Source organism: Pristiophorus japonicus, chromosome 3, assembly GCF_044704955.1.
Source record: "Pristiophorus japonicus isolate sPriJap1 chromosome 3, sPriJap1.hap1, whole genome shotgun sequence".
In the NCBI taxonomy this organism is placed as follows: Eukaryota; Metazoa; Chordata; class Chondrichthyes; family Pristiophoridae; genus Pristiophorus; species Pristiophorus japonicus.
Genome location: NC_091979.1, coordinates 273738882 through 273763885, shown reverse-complemented (window position 1 = coordinate 273763885; position 25004 = coordinate 273738882). Strand labels below are relative to the sequence as shown.

Genomic DNA, 25004 nt, shown 5'->3' with positions numbered 1-25004 from the left:
AATGCAAAGTGATATATTTTGGTAGGAAGAACGAAAAGAGGCAATATAAACTAAAGGGTACCATTCTAACGGGGGTGCGTGAACAGAGAGATCTGGGTGTAGATGTGCACAAATCGTTGAAGGTGGCAGGGCAGGTTGAGAAAGTGGGTAAAAAACACACTTTGCATTATAAATAGAGGCATAGAGTACAAAAGCAAGGACGTTATGATGAGCTTTTATAAAACACTGTTTCAGCCTCAACTGGACTATTGTATCCAATTCTGGGCACCGCAATCGAGACTCCAGGATGGTATGTTGCCTCCCTGGTGCAAGGGTCAAGGATGTCTCGGAGTGGCTGCAGGACATTTTGAAGGGGGAGGGTGAACAGCCAGTTGTCGTGGTGCATATAGGTACCAATGATATAGGTAAAAAAAGAGGATAAGGTCCTAGAAGACGAATTTAGGGAGCTAGGAACTAAATTAAAAAGTAGGACCTCAAAGGTAGGACCTCAGGATTGCTACCTGTGCCACATGCTAGTCCGAGTAGAAATAGCAGGATAGTTCAGATGAATACATGGCTTGAGGAGTGGTGCAGATTGGTGAGGGATTCAAATTCCTGTGACATTGGAACTGGTTCTGGGGGAGGTGGGACCAGTACAAACCGGACGGTCTGCATGTGGGCAGGACCGGAACCAATGTCCTAGGGGGAGTGTTTGCTAGTGCTGTTGGGGAGGGGTTAAACTAATATGGCAGGGGGATGGGAACCTATGCAAGGAGACAAAGGGAAGTAGAATGAGGGCAGAAGCAAAAGATAGAAAGAAGAAAAGTAAAAGTGGAGGGCAGAGAAACCCAAAGCAAAAAAGGCCTCATTACAGCAAAATTCTAAAGGGGCAAAGTGTGTTAAAAAGGCAAGCCTGAAGGCTCTGTGCCTCAATGCGAGGAGTATTCGCAATAAGGTAGACAAATTCACTGTGCAGGCAGCAAGTAATGAATATGATATAATTGGCATCACGGAGACATGGTTCCAGGGTGACCAAGGCTGGCAACTCAACATCCAGGGGTATTCAACATTCAGGAAGGATAGACAGAAATGAAAAGGGGGTGGGGTAGTGTTGCTGGTTAAAGAGGAAATTAACACAATAGTAAGGAAGGACATTAGCTTGGATGATGTGGAATTTGTATGGGTGGAGCTGTGGAATACCAAAGGGCAGAAAACGCTAGTGGGAGTTGTGCACAGACCACCAAACAGTAGTAGTGAGGTTGGGGACAGCATCAAACAAGAAATTAAGGATGCGTGCAGTAAAGGTATAGCAGTTATCATGGGCGACTTTAATCTACACATAGATTGGGCTAACCAAACCGGTAGCAATGCAGTGGAGGAGGATTTCCTGGAGTGTATTAGGGATGGTTTTCTAGACCAATATGTCGAGGAACCAACTAGAGGGTTGGCCATCCTAGACTGGGTGATGTATAATGAGAAAGCACTAATTAATAATCATGTTGTGAGAGGCCCCTTGGGGAAGGGTGACCATAATATGGTAGAATTCTTCATTAAGATGGAGAGTGACACAGTTAATTCAGAGACTAGGGTCCTGAACTTAAGGAAAGGTAACTTCAATGGTATGAGATGTGAATTGGCTAGAATAGACTGGCGAATGATACTTAAAGGGTTTGACGGTGGATAGGCAATGGCAAACATGTAAAGATCACATGGATGAACTTCAACAATTGTACATCCCTGTCTGGAGTAAAAATAAAACGGGGAAAGGGGCTCAACCGTGGCTAACAAGGGAAATTAAGGATAGTGTTAAATCTAAGGAAGAGGCATATAAATTGGCCAGAAAAAGCAGCAAACCTGAGGACTGGGAGAATTTTATAATTCAGCAGAGGAGGTCAAAAGGTTTAATTAGGAGGGGGGAAATAGAGTGTGGGAGGAAACTTGCTGGGAACATAAAAACTGACTACAAAAGCTTCTATAGATAGGTGAAGAGAAAAAGATTATTGAAGACAAACGTAGGTCCCTTGCAGTCAGATTCCGATGAATTTATAACGGTGAACAAAGAAATGGCAGACCAGTTGAACAAATACTTTGGTTCTGGGAAGACACAAATAATCTTCCAGAAATACTAGGGGACCGAGGGTCTAGTGAGAAGGAGGAACTAAAGGAAACCCTTATTAGGCGGAAAATTGTGTTGGGGAAATTGATGGGATTGAAGACCGATAAATCCCCAGGACCTGATAATCTGCATCCCAGAGTACTTAAGGAAGTGGCCCTAGAAATAGTAGATGCATTGGTGATCATTTTCCAACAGTCTATCAACTCTGGATCAGCTCCTATGGACTGGAGGGTAGCTAATGTAACACCACTTTTTAAGAAAAGAGGGAGAGAGAAAACCGGTAATTATAGACTGGTTAGTCAGCATGGATTCATGCGTGACAAATCTTCTAGAATTTTTTGAGGATGTAACTAGCAGAGTGGACAAGGGAGAACCTGTGGATGTGGTGTATTTGGACTTTCAAAAGGCTTTTGACAACTTCGCACACAAGAGATTGGTGTGCAAAATTAAAGCACATGGTATTGGGGGTAATGTACTGATGTGGATAGAGAACTGGTTGGCAGACAGGAAGCAGAGAGTCGGGATAAATGGGTCCTTTTCCGAATGGCAGGCAGTGACTAGTGAGGTGCCGCAGGGCTCAGTGCTGAGACCCCAGCTCTTTACAATATACACTAATGATTTAAATGAAGGAATTGAGTGTAATATCTCCAAGTTTGCAGATGACAATAAGTTGGGTGGTGGTGTGAGCTGTGAGGAGGACGCTAAGAGGCTGCAGGGTGACTTGGACAGGTTAAGTGAGTGGGCAAACGCATGGCAGATGCAGTATAATGTGGATAAATGTGAGGTTATCCATTTTGGGGGCAAAAACACAAAGGCAGAATATTATCTGAATGGAGGCAGATTAGGAAAAGGGGAGGTGCAACAAGACCTGGGTGTCATGGTACATCAGTCATTGAAGGTTGGCATGCAGATACAGCAGGCAGTGAAGAAAGCAAATGGTATGTTGACCTTCATAGCTAGGGGATTTGAGTATAGGAGCAGGGAGGTCTTACTGCAGTTATACAGGGCCTTAGTGAGGCCTCACCTGGAATATTGTGTTCAGTTTTGGTCTCCTAATCTGAGGAAGGACATTCTTGCTATTGAGGGAATGCAGCGAAGGTTCACCAGACTGATTCCCGGGATGGCAGGACTGACATATGAGGAGAGACTGGATCGAGTGGGCCTGTATTCACTGGAGATTAGAAGGATGAGAGGGGATCTCATAGAAACATATCAAATTCTGACGGGACTGGATAGGTTAGATGCAGGTAGAATGTTCCCGATGTTGGGGAAGTCCAGAACCAGGGGATATAGTCTAAGGATAAGGGGTAAGCCATTTAGGACCGAGATGAGGAGAAACTTCTTCACTCAGAGAGTTGTTAACCTGTGGAATTTCCTACCACAGAGAGTTGTTAATGCCAGTTCGTTGGATATATTCAAGAGAGAGTTAGATATGGCCCTTAAAGGGATCAAGGGGTATGGAGAGAAAGCAGGAAAGGGGTAGTGAGGGAATGATTAGCCTTGATCTTATTGAATGGTGGTGCAGGCTTGAAGGGCCTACTCATGCACCTATTATCTATGTTTCTATGCTTCTACATAAGGATGTGAAGGCCTTAGAAGGGTGCAGAAAAGATTTACAAGAATGGTTCCAGGAATGAGGGACTTCAGTTACGTGGATAGACTGGAGAAACTGGGGTTGTTTTCCTTAGAGCAGACAATGTTGAGATAAGATTTGATAGTGGTGTTCAAAATCATGGAGAGGTCTAGAGTAGTTAGAGAGAAACTGTTCCTATTGGCGGAAGGATCAAGGACCAGAGGACACAGATTTAAGGTGATTGATAGTAGAACCAAAGGCGACATGAGGACATTTTTTTTTTATGCAGTGAGTGGTTAGGATCTGGAATGGACTACCTGAAAGGGCGGTGGAGGCAGATTCAATCCTGGCTTTCAAAGGGAATTGGATAAGTACCTGAAGGAAAAATGTTTGCAGGCCCAGGGAGAAAAGGCCTAGCTGAAGTGTTCTTGCAGAGAGTCGGCACAGACTCAACGGGCTGGATGGCCTCCTTCTGTGCTGTAACCATTCTTTGATTCTATATTAGAAACATCTGAGAAAAATGTTTGCATAATAACCTACAGTTTCTCTGACACAAAAGATCTATATAGAATATAATGAACCTTATTTAGCATTGTCAAAATTACTTTTTATTTGCAAGCCTGGTTAACTGATGTATGGCGTGCATTAGGATCTTGCTGGCTATACAGATGAATACGAGAAAGAATCTAAGGCGAATGATATATTTAAATGTAATAGATTGTTAACTCTTTGAGAGAAGTGAAAAACTATATAAAAGTCATTTGTTAGGTTCTATGTAACACAGCTAATACATAAAAAATAGGTGCAGGAGTCAGCCATTTGGCCCTTCGAGCCTACTCCACTCTTCAATGAATGTAGATTTGGAATTAATACAAAAGCTTGTGTCATCAGGCACAGGAGCTTTTCAGTAGGATGTAGTGATTGACAACATCTCAACCCAGTGCTTTATTTTATCTGAACTTTTATGAGTTTTCCAGTGAATCAGAAATGTAAAAATGTTACTAGCGAACATTAGCTTTTTGTTTAGTCATGATGATCCGGTCACCGTGGGCAGGCTTGATGGACCAGCTGGTCTTTTCCTGCCCATCAATTTTGTATGATGTGTGAAATCCATCGCCTTTTTACTCTTAAGATGCTTTTATCTTGTTCGCGGCCCTGCTTATTATCATTGGGTTCTTCAACTATTTTAGTTGTGCACTTTAAACAAATACCCCCTGCAAGGGGGGGTCATGCTCCAAAATAAAATTTTTTTTCCAGTGCCCCCTTTTTTTGGCAGGGTGGGGGGGAGTTTAGGGCACTAAAAACAGAAATTATACAAGTGTCCCCTGGCTAAAAAGGTGGGCGGGGCCACTAAAACTGGCAAATTAAACAAATTAAACTTTAGACATAAAATCAAATTAAAATTTGGTTGCCGGGGGTGATGATGCACTCCAGTTACTCCGGCGCCCACCTCTTGCGGAAGGCTGCGAGGGTACCGGTGAACACCGAGTGCTCCATCTCCAGGGACACCCTGGCTCGGATGTAACCGCGGAAGAGAGGCAGGCAGTCGTTGGGTTCTTCAAGCATGGGACTTGCAAAGCCAGCTGCAAACCAAATATAAAACAGCTCGGGTTCACAAAGAAAGGCTATCACAAAGATCTGTGTTACCAATTTTAAATCAGTAAACCAATCTGATTTAGAACAGGGAAGCAATGTGATCTTTAAGTCAAGTAAGTAAAAATTCATGCTCAGGATAGCATTCTTATTGTCCTACCAGAATTAAAACCTTAAGTAGATGGAGGGTACTCTGTTTATGTCATCTTTACATTAAGTCACTTTATCAAATGAACTGTGGCAACTAAAATGCAAAATTTATACATAACTTTATAGATGATATTGCTGAAAATTTGAACACTCATCTAATGGGCCTAAAGCCTGTCAAATGCTCATATCCTTAGTTCGAATAACTTCTGGGTTGTTAATATCAAGAAGCCCTAGTTGCAAGATAAGGAATGAAATCAATGTTATTGAAATCATCCACATCTCAAAGCTTAAAGAATTCACAGGACCAGAAAATAGATGAGTGTCCACATATCTGTCTATTCCTCTCAAAGTATTAATAGCTGGCAGCTGTTCAATTACATTTGGTGGCCAGCACCTGACAGGTTATCATATCTTTCCAAATTATCTCCAACCTGTCCTTTGCTTCTTGTCAGCTGGGAAGTCGTTCTGCAGTCTATCAGCTTCAAAGATGATAGGTGTACCAATTTATGTCTTGGGCTAGGTCCGGCAAGGCTAGAAATTCCATTAATGATTATTCAAATTCATCGCTGTCACTTGTCTCTCATTTACATTGTTTACTCCAGAAACTTACTGGTCAGCCTTCGATTCTTTGTTCTGGAGGTTGTCTCGTTTCCCAATCTGTCAGCTGACTGGTGATAAACTCTCACTCATTATTGGCTATTTCATAATCTTCTGGTTACCTTTGCTTGAAGCTTAACCTAAAACCAGCAAAGCAAAAATTACAAAAGCAGTTAAAACAGATTTGATTCTACTACGTACGCAGTTGTTTTCAGATTATCTGGAACTTACAATGTTTGTACTTTTTATTTAAAACAATAGAAAGCAAGAGTTAAAACAGATTATAAACAGAAACAGAAAATGCTGGAAATATTCAGGTCAAACAGATTTACCTGTTAAACATGCCAATAGGGTACATTCATCATCGATTCATCCAAACAGGCCTCGAACTTATCAGTTTTGCGCGGGGAAAATATTAGCACCTCAATTAGTCATTGACAGGGTATAAAAAGGGCCAGCTTCATTCGAGATCCTACTGTGTATTGTGTTGTATATTTTGTTTTAACCTAAATTGGTGGGGGTGGTGCTCATCCAGATTGTGGATGGAAAAGTGTTCTGAATGGATCTTCTACCAGTTTTGAAGAAAATGAAACCTGCTCTGCTAAATTCTAAGGTAAGGTTCAGTACCGCCCCAAGTGCAGAAATGCCATCACATAGCAGCACGTTAAGCTTTCAACTGTAGCACTCAACAGTTTTTAAACCCAAAAGGCACTTTCCTAGACAAAAAAGTTAATAAAGCTTGTAAGGTTTCACAAACATCTTGAGATTGCAAAAAATGAATTACTGCCTTATGATCAGCATCGGGTAAAAATGGGTTGAGTACAAATGATGAACTGTGCAAGACCCAAAACTGGCCAAGGAGAAAATATACGCGCTGGACTGTGGATTGCCCAAATCTTTCATATTGTGGAACAAAGCCTCAAGCCATTGTTTAGTCCCAGTAATATTGATCAGTTCTGTATTAACTTTGAATCCATTTCTAATACTTGGTATTCCAGTTTCTGAAACTGTGATTACCTGTTACATAATAAATTTTGGTAATACCAATCGATCTTCTGTAGGGTTGCATATGAGAGTCAAGACCAAGTGTCGTCTTCAGTTTTGCATCTTCCAGCCTTTTAGCAGGGAGATGGTGCAATTACAGCATATGTTTACGTAAGACAGTTTCCATTATATTCTATATTTTGTAGATAAAATACAAATCTATAAAGCATGTATAAAAATTCAACAACATTCACTTCCCTTTTTAATAAATTCTAATACGTAGTCATTGATCACATTTTTTTGCAAAGTGTTATTGTTATATAGTCTATGTACATGAATTAAGTTTCCGATTAGGTAATCTAAATAGACCAATCAAGTTCCCAGCATGTAAATTCCCAGAAAGTAATTTTAGAAGTGATTTTTAAAAACTGTTACCCTTACAGACACAAAACTCTGGCTCCTGCTGATTTTCTGACCAAAAGCTAAATATTGAAAGCTAAATTTTGAATACAGATAGCAAATTCCATAAAAGTACTGGGAATCCAGAAAACAGCTACTTATCTTCATGGAAACTGCTCCATTGTATTTCAGATGATTTATGCAGCTTCCACTGTGCTCCTGGTTTCCATGAAAATTCTTGCATATAATTGAGATTGCAGATAATCGAGCTTCCACCACAGTTATGGATGATTAGGTTAGAAAGAAAGATCTTGCATGAATGCAGTACCTTTCCTGTCCTCAAGACATTCCAAAGCACTTTACAGCCAATTATTTACTTTTCATGTGCAGTCACTGTTGTTTTGTGGATGAACACAACAGCAAATTTGTGGACAGCAAAGACTCACAAATAGCAGTAAGATTAACATCGAGTTAATCTGTGTTTGCTGTTGTTGATTGAAGGATAATTCCCCCATTCTTTTTCAAATCATCATCATCATAGGCAGTCCCTCGGAATCAAGGAAGACTTGCTTCCACTCTAAAAATGAGTCCTAAGGTGGCTGAACTGTCCAATACAAGAGCCACAGTCCCTGTCACAGGTGGGACAGATAGTCATTCAGGAAAGGGGAGGGTGGGACAGTTTGCCGCACACTCTTTCCGCTGCCGGCGCTTGTTTTCAGCATGCTCTCGGCGATGAGACTCATGGTGCTCAGCGCCCTCCCGGATGCACTTCTTCCACTTAGGGTGGTCTTTGGCCAGGGACTCCCAGGTATCAGTGGGGGATGTTACACTTTATCAGGGAGGCTTTGAGGGTGTCCTTGTAACGTTTCCTCTGCCCACCTTTGGCTCGTTTGCCATGAAGGAGTTCCAAGTAGAGCGCTTGCTCTAGCAGTCTCGTGTCTGGCATACAAACAATGTGGCCTGCCCAGCGGAGCTGATTAAGTGTGGTCAGTGCTTCAATGCTGGGGACGTTGGCCTGGTCGAGGACGCTAACACTGGTGCATCTGTCCTCCCAGGGGATTTGTAGGATCTTGCGTAGACATCGTTGGTGGTATTTCTCCAGTGACTTGAGGTGTCTTCTGTACCTGGTCCATGTCTCTGAGCCATACAGGAGGGCGGGTATTACTACCCTGTAGACCATGAGCTTGGTGGTGGATTTGAGGGCCTGGTCTTCGAACACTCTGTTCCTCAGGCGGCCGAAGGCTGCACTGGCGCACTGGAGGCGGTGTTGAATCTCATTGTCAATGTCTGCTCTTATTGATAAGAGGCTCCCAAGGTTCTTCAGATGATACCATGTTATCTTTTATATTCAACTGAACACATAGATGAGGCCTTAGTGTAACATCTCTAACAATGTAGCATTCCCTCAATACTACATTGAAGTGTCACCTGATATAATGTTCTCCAGTAATAAAAACAGAAAATTCTGGAAATACTCAACAAGTCAGGCAGCATCTGTGGAAATGTTCTCCAGCACCTGGAGTGGGGCTTAAACCTTCTGACTCAGAGGTGAGAGGTGCTATCCCAAGCCAAGGCTGATATTAGAATGTATGGCCGAGCACACAAGGCACTTTGAAACCACAAGAATAAAATTAAACTCTGACCAATAGAGCCTGCCATTGGAGTGAAGAGGAAACACGAGAAACCTCAATTATGAGAACGGTAACACGATAATTTGGGCAGAATCATCCCAGTGTCAGTAAATCCCAGGGTCTAAATTAGGATCCACCTCCTAATAACTGTCCAAATGGAGGACTTTCTGATTGTGTGGAAAATGTTTCCATCCGGTTTAACATGAGATGGATAGTTTGAACTGGCAGCATGTTTAACCAAAGCTGATATTTCCACCCAAAGCACAATTTTACACCTGATGAAAATTGGGTAGATGATTTACCGATGTCTGGATGATTTTGTCCATGTTATCTTATTATCTTTTTGATAACAGTAGTTTCTTCTACTTCCTTTTCATTTCAGATGCAAGCTGTACTCTAGGTATAATTTGATTCTTGTGGTTTCAAAGTGCCTTGTGTACTCTGTCATATATTCTAATAGAGGTTCGACCTCCCAAATCCAGAGTTCCAAAATCCGGAGTGTCCCGAAATCCGAACATTGCGCTGATCCGTAGAGGGGTCGTCCGGAATCAGGAAAATGTTCCGAAATTCGGAGATTTAAAAAAAATGGTGACAGCAGTATTTTTCAGCCAATCTTGATTCATCCATCCAATGAGATTATATTTTAATTTTTTTAAATTTGTAACCAGCACCAAAAATACCACTAATCACTCCGCTATTTTTTTAAAGGCCCAGCAGTAAAAATCAGTGGAAACCGCGGTCCTTGTCAACTTTTGTCCAAGGCTGATTTACTGCTGCAAGTTGGGCCTAAGGAGGGGGAAAAAAACACAAAAAAAAATTGCAAAAAATAAAAAAAATCACAAAACATTCACAAGACACTTAACTATTGAATTGCTGAAAAAGAAATAAAAAATAAAAACTTTAACTTACCTTTATTGCAGGTCTTCAAACCTACCGCTGTTTTTGGGGTTGCAACGTAGGTTTTTCTCGGGCGGTTTTTTTCACCCAGAATACAGGTGCGGCAAAAGTCAAAATTCGGGACGTTGGAAATGCACGTTGTGTCCTGGGGCTGGCTGCTCCTCTTCTCCCCACTGCCTCGGGTGTTCCTTCCTTGGTCAGGTCAGTGTGCTGTGTCCTGGGGCTGGCTGCTCCTCCTCTCCCCGCAGCCTCCGATGTTCCCTCCTCGGTCGGGTCGGCGTGCTGTCGGAAAATACAGGTACACGAAAGTTGGCCCAAGGGTTTCCGGATTTGGGACTTTGGATTTCTATTCTGGAAATACCCAAACCTCGGCCCGGGCGTTTCCAGGATGTCGGAAATACATAGAACCATAGAAATTTACAGAGCAGAAGGAGGCCATTTCGGCCCATCGTGTCCGCGCCAGCCGACAAAGAGCCGCACGGCCCTTGGTCAGCAGCCCTGAATGTTAATCCGTAAATACCCGAAATCTGAAACGGCCTCGGTCCTGAGGTTTATGGATTTCGGAGTTCGAACCTGTAATACCATGTTTATATCAGTGTGACATGCTGCAGAAGCCCTGCTGATTGAGCAGGGACTCTCTCCTCAGAAAAATGTGATTATCTATTTGTGATCTCATTGTTAAATTATTCTTAGCTAGACGGCAGAAATTTCCCATTTTTCGTACAGATTCATGGACTAATCACATCTCTTTAATAAATAGTTAAAGCTTTTATTTCACCAGCCTTTAGTAACTGAATACTTCATCCACTGATGGACACAATCAATCACAATATGTCATCATTTTACCCACAGGCACATCCAACAGATTTCTGTGCAGCAATAATGGCAGATAAATGCTGTCATATACTGCATGAAAAAATCATTTTGATCTTTTCAGATAATTTAGCACATGAATATTAACATTTTCAAAAGTAGGTTTGGAACCACAGCTTGATCTTTTAAAATGTTCATTGCGGATTCTTTTAAAATGTCATTTAATCTTTTCTCATAAGTGCATGAATTCCTTCTTGCATATCAACAAAATAATTTGCAAAACATTGCACTAATACATAGTGGTTTCTGCATCGTGATGTTTATATAAAATAGTATTCAAAATGTAACTTTTGTTACATTAGAAAGTGCGCTACTTTATCGGGTACTCGAGCATTCTGAAATACATATTTAAACATGGAATATTATTTTTATGCTGGGCCTTTTAAAAAAAATTATTACACGATTAATAAATTGGCCAAATTCAATTGTAATTCATTGGCTGTAAAGTGCTTTGGAACATCATGAAGTGGTGAAAGGCGCTATATAAATGTAAGTCTTTCTTCTTTTCTTTCTTTAATGACATATTGGCCTAGAAATCCCGGTCGAGCTCTTCCCGCGGGCAATCGACTGAAAAAGTTAAAAAGGATGCGTACCTACTTTTTCCTGCTGCGCCCTCTCGAACTTCCGATCCTGAGGCCTTCACTCCCTACGCATCGGAGCGCATGCACGCTGGGACGTCGTATGTTGGAGCTGGAGTCACATGGCTCCAGCATCCAATCAAGGTACAGTATTTTCTCATTCATAATAATGGGAACTCCTTAAGTTGGAGTTCCCACTATTATGAATGAGAAACCCCCCTAAACACACAAAACACTAATAAAAAATAGAAAAATACATTACATATTTAAGATTCATTTAAATTAAAGTTCTTATAAAAAAAATATTTTTAAATTATGCCTTAAAATAAACTTATCGTAGCGGGGAGGGTTTTTAACAATAAAATATGTTTTCTTATGTGTTTATTTAATTTAATTTTAATGTTTATGTATGTTTTTAAACACTTGGGCCTGTAAAAGTAGGCTATATGCCTGCTTTTTCAGGCGCAAGATTTTTGAGGACATTTGCTGGGCAAGATATGCGTAAATATCGCAAATCTTGCCCTGCAAGTGTCCTCGCTCCTGATATGCGCGAGATCTGTCAAGCCAGAAACTTGACAGATCGGAAAAGCCAGTTTTCAGCTCATGCGCATTGCGCGCTGAAAACCGACTTTTCCGATGCCTTCCCGGGTCCGTAGAAACTTCGTACGGATCCAGGACATCGGAATTTCAGACTCATTGTTTTCACAACTGACTAATATGAGGGGTCGTTTTCTTTAGACCTGTGGAGAAAGTTTTTCTCTTTGTACGTACAGGTACTGAGAAAATCCCAAAGAGTGAAGGGCAGGTTTGGTTGTGCAGAAACAACATCTGACATCCAGTAAATGTATTCTCTTCAGTGCATGCAGAGTTGAGAAGGACATACGACTGCATCAGGCTCTTCAAAATAGTCGCCTTATAAAATGCACTGCAGGAATGTTGTAGAAATCATAATCTTTATAGAGCAGAGCTCTTGTTGTTTCCCATTCAGCTCATGTTTTTGAACCTTGGATATGTGCCTGGTGTCAGGAAAATGAAGGAATTGGCTTTCTTCAGTAATGTAGGAATTTGCAGATTTGATTGAACTGAAGCTATGTGGGAAAAAATACAAGGAATGAACTCTTGGTCTAAACATTTGGTTGCATCATCAATCATAGGGTAGAAGAGTGAAAAATACTGCACGCCCATGTGAAAGTGACCATACATGAATGGCGATGTTTTACAGTGCAGGAGTGATGATAGGGATTGTGGAAATCGACATTTGTATGAGATTTTGAAGGACTTTCATCCCGTTTCTAGTGATAATGAGCGAGCAAAGTAAACACAAGCAGGCTTATCTACTCCGCTGCTTTGTATTTCCTTCTTTCAGTTAAATTGCTGATGACATTAGGATATCGTGCATTGTTCACTAACTACTGACAAATCAGCTGCTTACGACCTGGCACTTTTAATCTTACTTTCCTCCATCAAACAAGGCTTTTAAAAATGTTTCCCCGTTACCAATCAGATTGGAATTTAGAGTTTAAGTAAAGCCTTTAAATCTCTATGTACATGGACTGCTGGAGTGTTTTTTTTCTGATGAAGGGATAGCAATGCAACTGAGTTCAAAGAGAATTGTTCAGGTTGTGGTTTAAGCATAAAGCCTCCAAATACTGCAACTGAAGTGCAAAATTTTGTCTGCCGGAACAAGCAGACTCTTGTAGAATTGGCAGATTATAGTTTCACAGACAGATCCTCTGGCACCATCTCCATAACCCCATTCTGGTTTTCTTTTAGCATAATAAAATGTAACTTGTGCAAAATACTTTAACATTATTTTTCCATAGTGTCTCTGCAAGAAATGTGGCAATACAATGAATGATAAGTTCTGCAATCAATCATCCTCCAGCTAGTTGACGTGTTTTGGAAAATAATGGAATGCACAATTAGAAATAAAAAGAAAATCCACCAAAATTTTGAAATTGGAAATAAAAAGGGAAAATGCTGGAACTGCAGGCAGATTGATCAACAACTGACAGATAAAGATATACGGGGCTAGAAATCTGTGTCTCAGTGGGTAGCGCACTTGCCTCTCAGTTAGAAGGTTGTGTGTCCAAGACTCACTCCAGGGACCTGAGCACATAAATCTAGGCTGATGCTCCAGTGCAGTGCTGAGGGAGTGCTACACTGTCAGAGATGCTGTCTTTTGGATGAGATGTTCAACTGAGGTCCTGTCTGCTCTCTCTCAGGTGGACATAAAAGATCCCATGTCACTATTTCGAAGAAGAGCAGGGGAGTTATCCCCAGTGTCCTGGCCAATATTTATTCGTCAATCAACATAACAATAACAAAAACAGATTATCTGCTCATTATCACATTGCAGTTTGTGGGAGCTTGCTTATGCGCAAATTGGCTGCCGTGTTTCACACATTACAACAGTGACTATAATCTAAAAGAACTTAATTGGCTGTAAAGCGGTTTGAGACACCCTGTGGTCATGAAAGGCGCTATATAAATCCAAGTCTTTCTTTCTTAGAAATCGGGGGGTGGGGGCGCATTGCACACATCTGTTAACCTGAACTCATGTAGCATGCAATATTTGTGCTGCCCGATCATTATAATGACGCAGGCATGCAGCCAGTGCAATCCACGGGGGATATCGGGCATTTATGAAACCACTTAAAGGCAGCCAGCACCTCTTAAAGGCGAGGTGCCTTCTGGCTACAGACACCAGGGAAGAACTCCTGTTGAAGAAATGGCTGAAGGAGGCAGTCATCAGTGATCAAGGTTCTCCGATGCTGCTTTCGGGAACCTGGTGCAGGCAGTGGAGAGGTGGAGAAGAGATATCCTCATTTTAAACTCTAATAAAATCTAATAGAATTTACAATTATGCATCACAGTGATTGTTCCCAAATCCTATAGCATACTGTAAGGTTTTAAATTAATATTTTTGTGGTCTAATTTAATGGAGCGGCAACATTTTTCATTATGTGAGAACAGAATGTGACAGAAAGCAGTAATATCAATGCATTTGCCAAACCAGCCTGCACAGTGGGTGGAGGAAATGAAATACACTGCATCAATGTAACTGTTGTTTAAAATTGCAATGACTTCACAATTATTCTCACTAGATCTGGAAGGTATAGAGACTGGAAAAATGAATTGCCCACACTTCAACATATTAAAGAATCATGAAGCTAAGCTAACTGGTATTTAGTGCCACACTTACATTCAAATATATGATGCAAGGATGCTTTTTTAAATATGATAACAACAGAAAATGTTGAAAACACCCAACAGATCAGACAGCATCTTGCTCTCCTTGCTGTCTGATCAACTGGGTGGTTCCAGCATTTTTCTGTTATTTTTTCAGATTTCCAGCCTCCGCAGTATTTTTCTTTTTTAATATATTTGCTGTTGGGATGTGGGCAAAGCCAGAATTTATTGCCCCTCCCTAGTTCCCCATAGCTGGTGATGGTTCTCTTTTAACCGCCGCAGTCCATGTGTTGAAGGGAATTCCAGGAATGTGACCCAGCAACGATGAAGGAATGGTGATATATTACCAAGTCAGGATGATGTGTAACTTGGCAGTGAAGGTGTTCCCATTACATTGCTGCTCTTGTCATTCTCACTGGTAGAGGAAAGGGAGATGCTGCAGAAGTAAATTTGGCAAGTTGTCACATCCTGTCGAACTTCTCATTCTACAGCCACAGTGCACTGGCGATAGAAGGGCGAATGCTGACCTGGTGATAGGGGCAGCTATCAAGATCACCCCCCCTTCCTGGCCCCCCTTCTTCCCAGCTGCCCCTCTTCCTGAGCTGCCTGGTGACGCCTATTAGGTGTCCGCAGCTTGCCAGTTTGATGATAATGAGGCGCGAGGCCCGATAACACAAGCCTCGAGCCTATCCATTCAGTCGTTGGGATCATTGCCTGCACCCACTGTGCGCATACTTCTAGGCCTCAGGCGTTTTAGTATATAATTGGTTCTTATTCAAAGCATCAACATTTTAAAGTACAATTCATATGAGAAATCAGTATTGTAATAGAAATAGATTTTTTGAATGAATCTAAGGTAATATATTGTTCACACCCAATTCTGTTTCTCATTTGATTTACTTCAATTTGTGCAACATGTGATCACCTCTTGCCCATTTCGCTTTCCAGGCTTCCTCCGGAAATTGAAGTTGTGTGATATTTTGTACCTAACCCTTTCAAAGCTGTTTTTCCTGAAATATAAGGTCAAAAAGTATCTGCACTTCAGCACATAAAACAACTAATTTTAATTACATTTCTCAAGTTATTGATCTTAGCGTTTCCTCCTAAAATGACTGCAACACTAAAAATGGATTAAATACTGTAGATTTTTATTTAAGAGCTGTTCCCTGCCATACCATCCAACTACACTACCCCCCACCCCCTGCCCCCCCCCATGTAACTGCATAAATTGGCTCTTGCAGTTCCATGTAAAAATGCTGCCATGTTTTGATTTCTGTTACATAGTAATATATTAAACAATTCAGAAAACAAATTGTCTAAACCTTTTTCCTCATTACTAATCTGAATTCCTGGATGTGGTCCTACAGTGTTTGGGCATGCTTACTAGTCTGTATATAAATATGAATTGCTATTCTTAAGATATTCATATCCTTGCATGAAATGCCTTAAAATCCCTTTTTCCATTAGACATCAAAGAAATAGAAACATAGAAACATAGAAATTTTCAGCGCAGAAGGAGGCCATTCCGGCTCATCGTGACTGCGCCGGCCGACAAAGAATCACACGGCCCTTGGTCAGCAGCCCTAAAGGTTACATATAAATCTATGAACAATGACGGAAAGGCAAAGAGCACCCAGCCTAACCAATCCGCCTCACCACAACTGCAACACCCCTTATACTAAAACATTCTACACTCCACCCCAACCGGAGCCATGTGATCTCCTGGGAGAGGCAAAAACCAGATAAAAACCCAGGCCAATTTAGGGAGAAAAAAACCTGGGAAAATTCCTCTCCGACCCATCCAGGCGATCAAAACTAGTTCAGGAGATCACCCTGGCCGTATTCTATTCCCTGCAGTACTTATCATTATATCTGCGCCGTCCAACAAAAGGTCATCCAGTCTAATTCCAATTACCAGCTCTAGGTCCGTAACCCTGCAGGTTACAGCACTTTAAGTGCCCATCCAACCATCTCTTAAAAGTGGTGAGGGTTTCTGCATCCACCACTCTTCCAGGCAGCGAGTTCCAGATCTCCATAACCCTCTGTGTAAAGAAGTCCCCCCTCAAATCCCCTCTAAACCTTCCACCAACCATCTTAAAACTATGCCCCTTCGTAATAGACCCCACCACCAATGGAAATAGACCCTTACTAGTCACTATGTCCAGGCCCTTCAATATTTTGTACATCTCAATGAGGTCTCTTCTCAACCTCCTCTGTTCCAATGAGAACAAACCCAGTCTATCCAATCTGTCCTCATAACTAAGATTCTCCATTCCAGGCAGCATCCGAGTAAATCTCCTCTGCACCCTCTCTAGTGCAATCAAGTCCTTCCTATAATACGGCGACCAGAACTGCACGCTGTACTCCAGCTGTGGCCTAACCAAAGTATTATACAATTTAAGCATAACCCCCCTGCTCTTATATTCTGTGCCTCGGCCAATAAAGGCAAGCATTCTGTATGCCTTCTTAAGCACCTTATCCACCTGGCCTGCTAATTTCAGGGATCTGTGGATAAGCACTCCAAGGTCCCCTTGTTCATCTATACCATTAAGTGGCCTACTGCTTAATGTGTATATCTTTTCCTTAATTGACCTCCCAAAGTGCATCACCTCACACTTCTCTGAATTAAATTCCATTTGCCACTGCTCTGCCCACCTGACCCAGTAGATTGATATCCTCCTGCAGCCCATGACTTTCCTCTTCATTATCAACCACACAGCCAATTTTAGTATTGTCTGCAAACTTCTTAATCATACTCCCTATATTCAAATCTAAATCATTGATATATACCACAAAAAGCAAGGGTCCCAGCACTGAGCCTTGCGGAACCCCACTGGAAACATCCTTCCAGTCACAAAAACATCCATCAATCATTACCCTTTGCTTCCTACCTCCAAGCCAATTTTGGATCCAACTTGACACTTTGCCCTGTATCCCATGGGCTTTAACCTTCATGACCAGTCTACCATATGGGACCGTATCAAAAGTCCATATATACTACACCGTACGCACTACAGTCATCGACCCTCTTGGTTACCTTCTCAAAAAATTCAATCAGGTTAGTCAGACATGATCTTCCCTTAACAAATCCGTGCTGACTGTCCCTAATTAATCCTTGCCTTTCCAAATGCAGATTTATCCTGTTTTTCAGAATTTTTTCCAATACTTTTCCCACCAATGAGGTTAGGCAGACAGGCCTGTAATTACTCAGCCTATCCCTTTCTCCCTTCTTAAACAAGGGTACCACATTAGCAGTCCTCCAATCCACCGGCACCATGTCCAGATCCAAAGAGGATTGGAAAATGATGGTCAAGGCCTCTGCTATTTCCTCTTTTACTTCGCTCAACAGTCTGGGATGCATTTCATCCGGGCCTGGGGACTTATCTACTTTCAAAGCTGCTAAACCCCTGAATACTTCCTCTCCCACTATATTTATTTCATCCAGAATTTCACACTCCTCCTCGATAGCAGTATCTGCAATGCCCCTTTCCTTTGTGAAGACAGATGCAAAGTATTCATTAAGAACCCTCCCAACATCATCCGCCTCCACATAAAGATTACCGTCATGGTCTCTAATAGGCCCTACCCTTTCATTAGTTACCCTCTTACTCTTAATATATTTATAGAACATCTTAGGGGTTTCCTTAATTTTACTGGCCAAGAATTTCTCGTGCTCTCTCTTAACATTCCTAATATCCTTTTTAATTTTACCTCTGAACTTTCTATATTCCTCTAAAGATTCTATAGTATTTAGCCGTTGATATATGACATAATCGTCCCTTTTTTTCTTAATCCTCCCCTGTGAGTCCCTAGACATCCAGGGGGCTCTAGAATTATTTTTCCCAGCCTTTTTTTTTTAAGGGCACATGTTTGGCCTGAGCTTTCCAGATTTCCTCCTTAAATGCCTCCCACTGTTCCGACACTGATTTACCCACAAGTAGCTGTTTCCAGTCCACCATGGCCAAATCTTTCCTTAACGTAGCAAAATTAGCTTTTCCCCAATTCAGAACTTTTATTCCAGACCTATTCTTGTCCTTATCCATAACCAACTTGAATCTGACTGAATTATGGTCATTGGCACCCAAGTGGTCTCCCATTAACACCTCTTCAACCTGCCCAGCTTCATTCCCCAAAACTATATCCAAGACCGCCCCCTCTCGTGTTGGGCTTGCTACATACTGACTAAAAAGATTCTCTTGAATGCATTTCAAGAATTCCACATCCTCTATACCGTTCACACTAAATTTGTCCCAATCAATATTTGGATAGTTAAAATCCCCTACTATTACTACCCTATGGTTTTTGGACTTCACAGAAATTTGCCTACATATTTGCTCTTCTGTCTCCCTCTCACTGTTCGGGGGTCTATAATACACGCCCAGCAGTGTGATCGCCCCTTTTTTATTTTTCAATTCGACCCATATGGCCTCAATTGATGATCCCTTAACATATCATCCCTCGTCACTGCTGTAATATTTTCTTTAATCAGTAATGCAACCCTCCCACCCCCCCTTTTTTACCCGCCTCTCTATCTTGTCTAAAAATCCTGTAGCCAGGAATATTGATCTGCCAAACCTGCCCCTCTTTCAGCCATGTTTCTGTAATAACTATTTTAGTGATTATTTTATTTTGAATTCCATCTTTAATTCACTACTTACCATTTGGGCTCTAAAAGGTGCATGACAGCTTTATCTTTGAAAGGGAAATACCCAATTAAGAATTGATAGTGACTCAATAACTGCCTACTGCATCCTCAGGCAAGGCAAGCAGCATTGCAGGCTCTCTTTGTTCCCACGGATTACCAGCTTCGGCAGATAGTGGACAGAAAATGCTAACAGAATGAGAACTCGCCTGCTCACTCATTCTGACAGATCAACACTTGTGTATCACTCCAGGGCATGTATTAAATTGTAATTGAAAATATCCTCTCCTATTTCCGACAGATGTTCTTCTGCTCCTTTTTATGTAAGGTGTGGCATTTGAAATGAATAACAAGTAAGATTAAGCTGAATTTTCTACCTGCTCTTTTTGCATGTGATTTCTCAATTCCTTCTTTATCTGTTTTCTAGTCCAGTTTGGTAGGGCTAACTGATTGGGCAAGACTACGATAGTTCTGATAGTATTCCAATACTGTCATGTTTATTGTTGGTAGGATAACTATTTCCACAATGACACTGTGCATATTACATGAGCTCATTATCTGTTATCAATCTCATTTTTCTCTGGGTAATTTGGAGGTGCTGTTTCTATCAAGTGCCGGGCCACCATTTTGCTGGGAGTTGTTGACATAAAGGCCCCGATATTTACTGGGGTGGGATTTCCAAACTGGGGAGCGGAGTTCTGGTTGAGATCCCCGAACGCTGAGCGTGTCTTTTTTAAAAACAGGCGCCCTGCCCGAAAGCCAGCCTGATTGACAGGCTTGGCTCCATGTCCAGCGGGGAATGCCCAGGGGCAGGTAGGTTTCCTGCTGCTCGGGTTAGAGGTTGCGGGGGGAGGATGGGTGCAGCGTGCTTTAGAGGGTCGGGGTTCGGTGGGTGATTGCGGAGCGTCGGAGAGAGAACAGGGGCTGAGTTGGGGGATCAGTGATCGAAGGGGTTCCAATCGTGGGGGTGGAGGGTACGATTGCGGAGCAGGGGATTTGATCACGTGGGCCGGAATCTTCCCAGCCCTGCGAGTGTGGGATTGGAGGCAGGCCTGCTATCAAAATGGCCCTGATTGACAGCGGGGCGGAAGTCCGCTCTGAACCTGCCTCTGTGTAAGTTTCTCAACTGGCGGGCCAGTTAATTAAAGTCGTTAGCAGGTGAATGCTTCTTAAGAGGATTAAAAGTAGGCACTTACAATTTTACCAACCTTTTGACAAGTTTGCCGTCCCTCGGGGAACAAGCCAGGTAAATGGAGTCGGGTTCTCAGTGACTCTCCATTGCTTTGGCTAGTTGACAGCTGCAGAAGTGATACCATTTCACAGCTGTTCACTTTCCAATGTCAGAAGCTGAAACCTTCAGGATTTGGAAGAAACTTTTAAGCTCTATGCAGTTTGGAAGTGTTTGCAGTGAACTCTCTATTCACTGTCACCCCCTTGGAGCAACCCCACTCACCATTGACAGAACGCTTCTGTCATCTCAACCTCACCTGCCATCTATTCCATCAGCATCGGTGTCCTTGAAAAATCTCACCTTGGTCCTCAGAATCCCACCATGATCAGCCCCAACACCAACATCACTAAACACACCAGCATCACCACCAACAACACCAACCTTCTTTACAATCACCTGATGCTGCACAGGACACAGGGCATCAGCACCTGACCACGTTGCTGCCTGGGCAGCCAGGGATTTCCCCACCATGGACAGATTTACTTCATTTGATACATCAGGTTGGCACCACACTGCGCCAGCTCCATAAAGCATCCCTGCAATGTCCAAGCCATTCATTTCACACTCATCACCATTGTGGGGTTACCTTATGGCTCACGATTCACTACAACTCACGAAACCACAAATCTGTCCAAGAATGCAAAGTGTTAAATAAAGATTTCAGTGTTTGACAACACATCACATAAACTTTACATGAACATTGGCTATAGGATCCAAGTACCTATCCTTGTGTGTTGTTAGTTGGTATGATTTTATAAGGATGAGGGTGAGTGTCAGGGGTGACTACTGAGATGGAGAACTGATAATGCAGATAGAGAGGGAGGGATGGGTGTAGGTGCAAGGTCAGTTGGTGTGAGTAAGGATGTGCAGGGTTAGGGTAGGGAGTGCAGAGTGATGGGGATGTGATGAGTGGTACAGCAGGTTGAGTTTGAGCGTGGTTTTGCAGTAACATCTCGTTACTGAGATCCGAAAAATTTGGGCCACTGCAGCCAGGTCCTCCTGACAACATCCCTACTTGTGCCCTCCTGTGCAATGTGAAACCAGGCTGCGTTGGTGTCCTGGGGAGATCTCTTCCACCCTTGGGAAGGGAAGAGAACCTCTCTGCATGCTGTGACTCGCTCCATAAGTATATGGAGGGAGTGATGGGAGAGCCTGGGTGCAGACGTGCACCTCTGTGCAGTGCTTGTCAGTGTTTACAGCACCTCAATGCTGCAGAACACTGACAGAAGAACTGTCAAACACAAAGTGGGCATGGTCCCTTTTAAGAAAACCGTCTGATGACGCATCATCAGATGACATCATCAGACCCGCTTCCTGTTAATTGACCAGGAACCTCGCAGGGTGGGTTTAACAAGTCCCATCAATATTGCTTCAAGAGGGCTGGATGGAGCTGGGCACGGGTTCCCCACATGCCACTGATGTCGGCAGCCCCGATCTCTCCATGGGTGGCGAAATCATGATCCATGAGTGGGAAACAAGTTTGCTTGGTGGGCCGGGGGGGGGAGCACTCCTGTTCCCCCTGGCCCACAAGCAGTGCTAGAAAAGCACTTACCTTTTCCAAGCGGCAGTTCTCGCCTCCTTTCAGCTGCCGGGTTTCCCGAGTTCTGGGAAACCCAGCCATCCAGCGTTAAAGCTGGAAGGGAGATAAACCTGAGGCACGCAGCTTCATTAAAATATTTAAATGAGTGACCCGCTTTCTGGGAGCAGGTTGGTTGCGCGCCCCCCGCCCCGCCTCCGTTAAAACCAGAAGTGGCGGGTTCAAGGCGGGTTACGTTTGGGATTGATATTTTTACATTTTAACATCCCACCTGACCCAAGCCCATCCATTTTGGGGGAATTAGCCCTTTAGTTCTGGTAAGCTCAGCCATTATATTGACATGTTATTGTGATTGAGCCTCATGTTGTTCTTTCATTGTCCATTGTCTGCCCTCTTAATGCATATGAGTGAAAATAATTTATTTTAATTTTTCAGAAACTCGCATGTAGGCCCTGATTTTACCTGATAGAAACCAGGCGAGAGGGGGGGTTATAATGGAGTGGGGGCTTTGCCCTGATCTGACTGCCTGTAATTTTAAATTGCAGGAGGTAAAGACACCTTCTCCCATCTGTTATTTTAACTGGAGGTCCGAATGGGGGTGCAGTACCAGCTTCCCCCGAGCTGGGCCAAACCTGCCTGGAGGTGGATCGTCAACCCAGATTGTTAAATTATATAAATTTTTGTTGGGTTTCCTTGGGCCTATCTTTCCTCCATCTCCCCCACCCCCTCACCACTTACCTGACTGCCGGGGATCGCCCCTGGTTGCATAATCTTACCAGCCAAATTTACGCTCCTTCTGCCGATCAGGCAGTGATTTCTATTGGGTCCCGGTGGGAGTCAGGGGTTTGGATATGAAAATGAGGCCCGTGAGATAACATCTCTCCAGGCCTCAACATGTGAGGTTGTTGCTCGCCCAGGCCCCTCTCATGGAACGATCCCAGCCCATGATAAAAGAGGGGCTGCAAATCCTGATGGAACAGATCTTCCATCTTCCTGTTTCTACTACAAAAGCAAAATACTGCGGATGCTGGAAATCTGAAATAAATACAGAAAATGCTGGAAATACTCTTGAAACATTGGCCTCAAGTTTCGGGCCGCACCTAGAGCGGCACAGTCCCGACATCCATGTCCATTTTCCACGCCCAAAAGCGCATCAAAAACCCACGGAGGAATTCTTGGCCTTCCAGCAGCTTCCTTGCAGCTCGGCGCGGTGTGCAGAGATCAGCGGGGGGGGGGGGGGGCGGGCCACAGCATTGCGTCGATTTTGAAAGTGCAGGGGGGCGGGGCTAACTCTCAGCCGAAGACGTCGTGCTGACAGCCCTGCGTGTGCGCGTTGGAGCGCGCGCGCGCGCAGTAGGTTACAAACATTGGCACTCGGCCATTTTTAAAGGTACAGGAGGAAAAGTGCTGATTTGTTTTGTGGAGCTGTGGAAAGGCTTTGGATTGAATCTTGGTGATTTTTTGTGCCTGAAGGAGTGCTTTTAGCAGCACTGTTAAAGAAACCACCTGCTGAAATCAGTGAGTGCTGTTTGTTGCTGCTAAACTTCCAGAACAAGCGCAAAATAAGGACTGTGTGTTTTGAAAAATAAGAGTGTCAATTCAATACAGCAATGGAACAACGTCCACCAAGAACAAAGAATTTCTTGCATGAGGAAGTCAACGTCATTGAGCAGAGATGGCAGGAGCTGGATACCAGCAACAGAAGTCGCATAAAAGTGCCACCCAAAGAAATGAAGAAACGCTGGAAACAAGTTGCAGAAGATTACTGCGCAGTGGTGCATACCAGGAGATCTGGAAGCCAGTGTAAAAAGAAATGGCAGTTAGTGTGAGTAATATTTTCCATTTTTAATGTAATCGTAATTGTAACGTGACTATCTGCATGTCCCACCCTGCAGAAAGACGCACTTTGTAAAAAGTTATATTTTACTCTTTGCAGAAGAAATTGGCCCACAACAAAAGGGAAGCAACTCGAAGATCTGCATCCACTGACACCCTTGGAACAGAGGGTAACTGCTATGATGAGTCGTACATGGAGAAAAGCAATCAGTACAGCACAAGCTAGGCCTGCACGCGAGGAAGAGGGCAATTCCTGAAAATGCATCGTAGCCCTTCAAATCAACCTGCTGCCTGGCCTGCTATGTGAGAGAGTACTCATGTCACCCATCCTGCCCCCTCCTCTGCTGCTAAACATTTGACTGTTCTGATATATTTTGCAGATGATGATGATGATGATGCCAACCCTGAAGATCCAGAACAAGAACCAGAAGAACCAGATACGGACGATCCAGACTGGCTGCAGACGGCGATGACTGAAATGTCTTCAGGGGAGACCTTCCAAATTAATATTTATGAGCTCACATTAAAGGGCATCAGAGTTTCAACCCCTTGCATAGGTTCTGGTTCCACCTTCCATGGTTTTGATTTCGACGTTGCGGGTCCCAGTGGTGCTGATGATATCATGGAGCAGTTTACACCCATTCACCCACTATCTCAGCCTACGGCTCGCACTCGAGTACTGTCGTCTGGAACACCGAGTGCCCCACCGTCCCAGCCCGCGCCTCTCTATCTAGTACTGCCGTCTGGAACACAAAGCGTCCCACCATCCCAGCCCGTGCCTCTCTCTCTTGTACTGCCATCTGGAACACAAAGTGTCCCACCATCCCAGCCCGTACCTCTCTCTCTAGTACTGCCGTCTGGAACACAAAGCGTCCCACCATCCCAGCCCGTGCCTCTCTCTCTAGTGCTGCCATCTGGAACACCGAGCGTCCCACCATCCCAGCCCGCGCCTCTCTCTCTTGTACTGCCGTCTGGAACACATAGCGTCCCACCGTCCCAGCCCGTGCCTCTCTGTGTAGTGGTGCCACGAGGCAGACCCAGGCAGAGGAGAAGGAGATTGGAGACACTCTCTCCTGAGATGCAGCATTCAACAGATGCGACTCAGGTTGTGGCATTGGGTACGGAGACCAATGAGCTTACCCGATCACTCATCGGTAGCGTCAGTGCAGTGGGTGAAGAGGTGACAGTACTAACGG

At 43.3% G+C, this 25004-nt stretch overlaps 1 long non-coding RNA gene across 1 annotated transcript in view; it reads right to left on the bottom strand.

Annotated features, from left to right (window-relative positions):
• Positions 1–5753: 5753 nt before the first annotated feature.
• The window catches only part of LOC139259525 (uncharacterized), a 130524-nt gene continuing 111273 nt past the window's right edge, over positions 5754–25004 (bottom strand). The window contains exon 4 of the long non-coding RNA XR_011592588.1: positions 5754–6148. This is a non-coding gene — a long non-coding RNA (uncharacterized lncRNA). The remainder of the gene's footprint in view (positions 6149–25004) is intronic.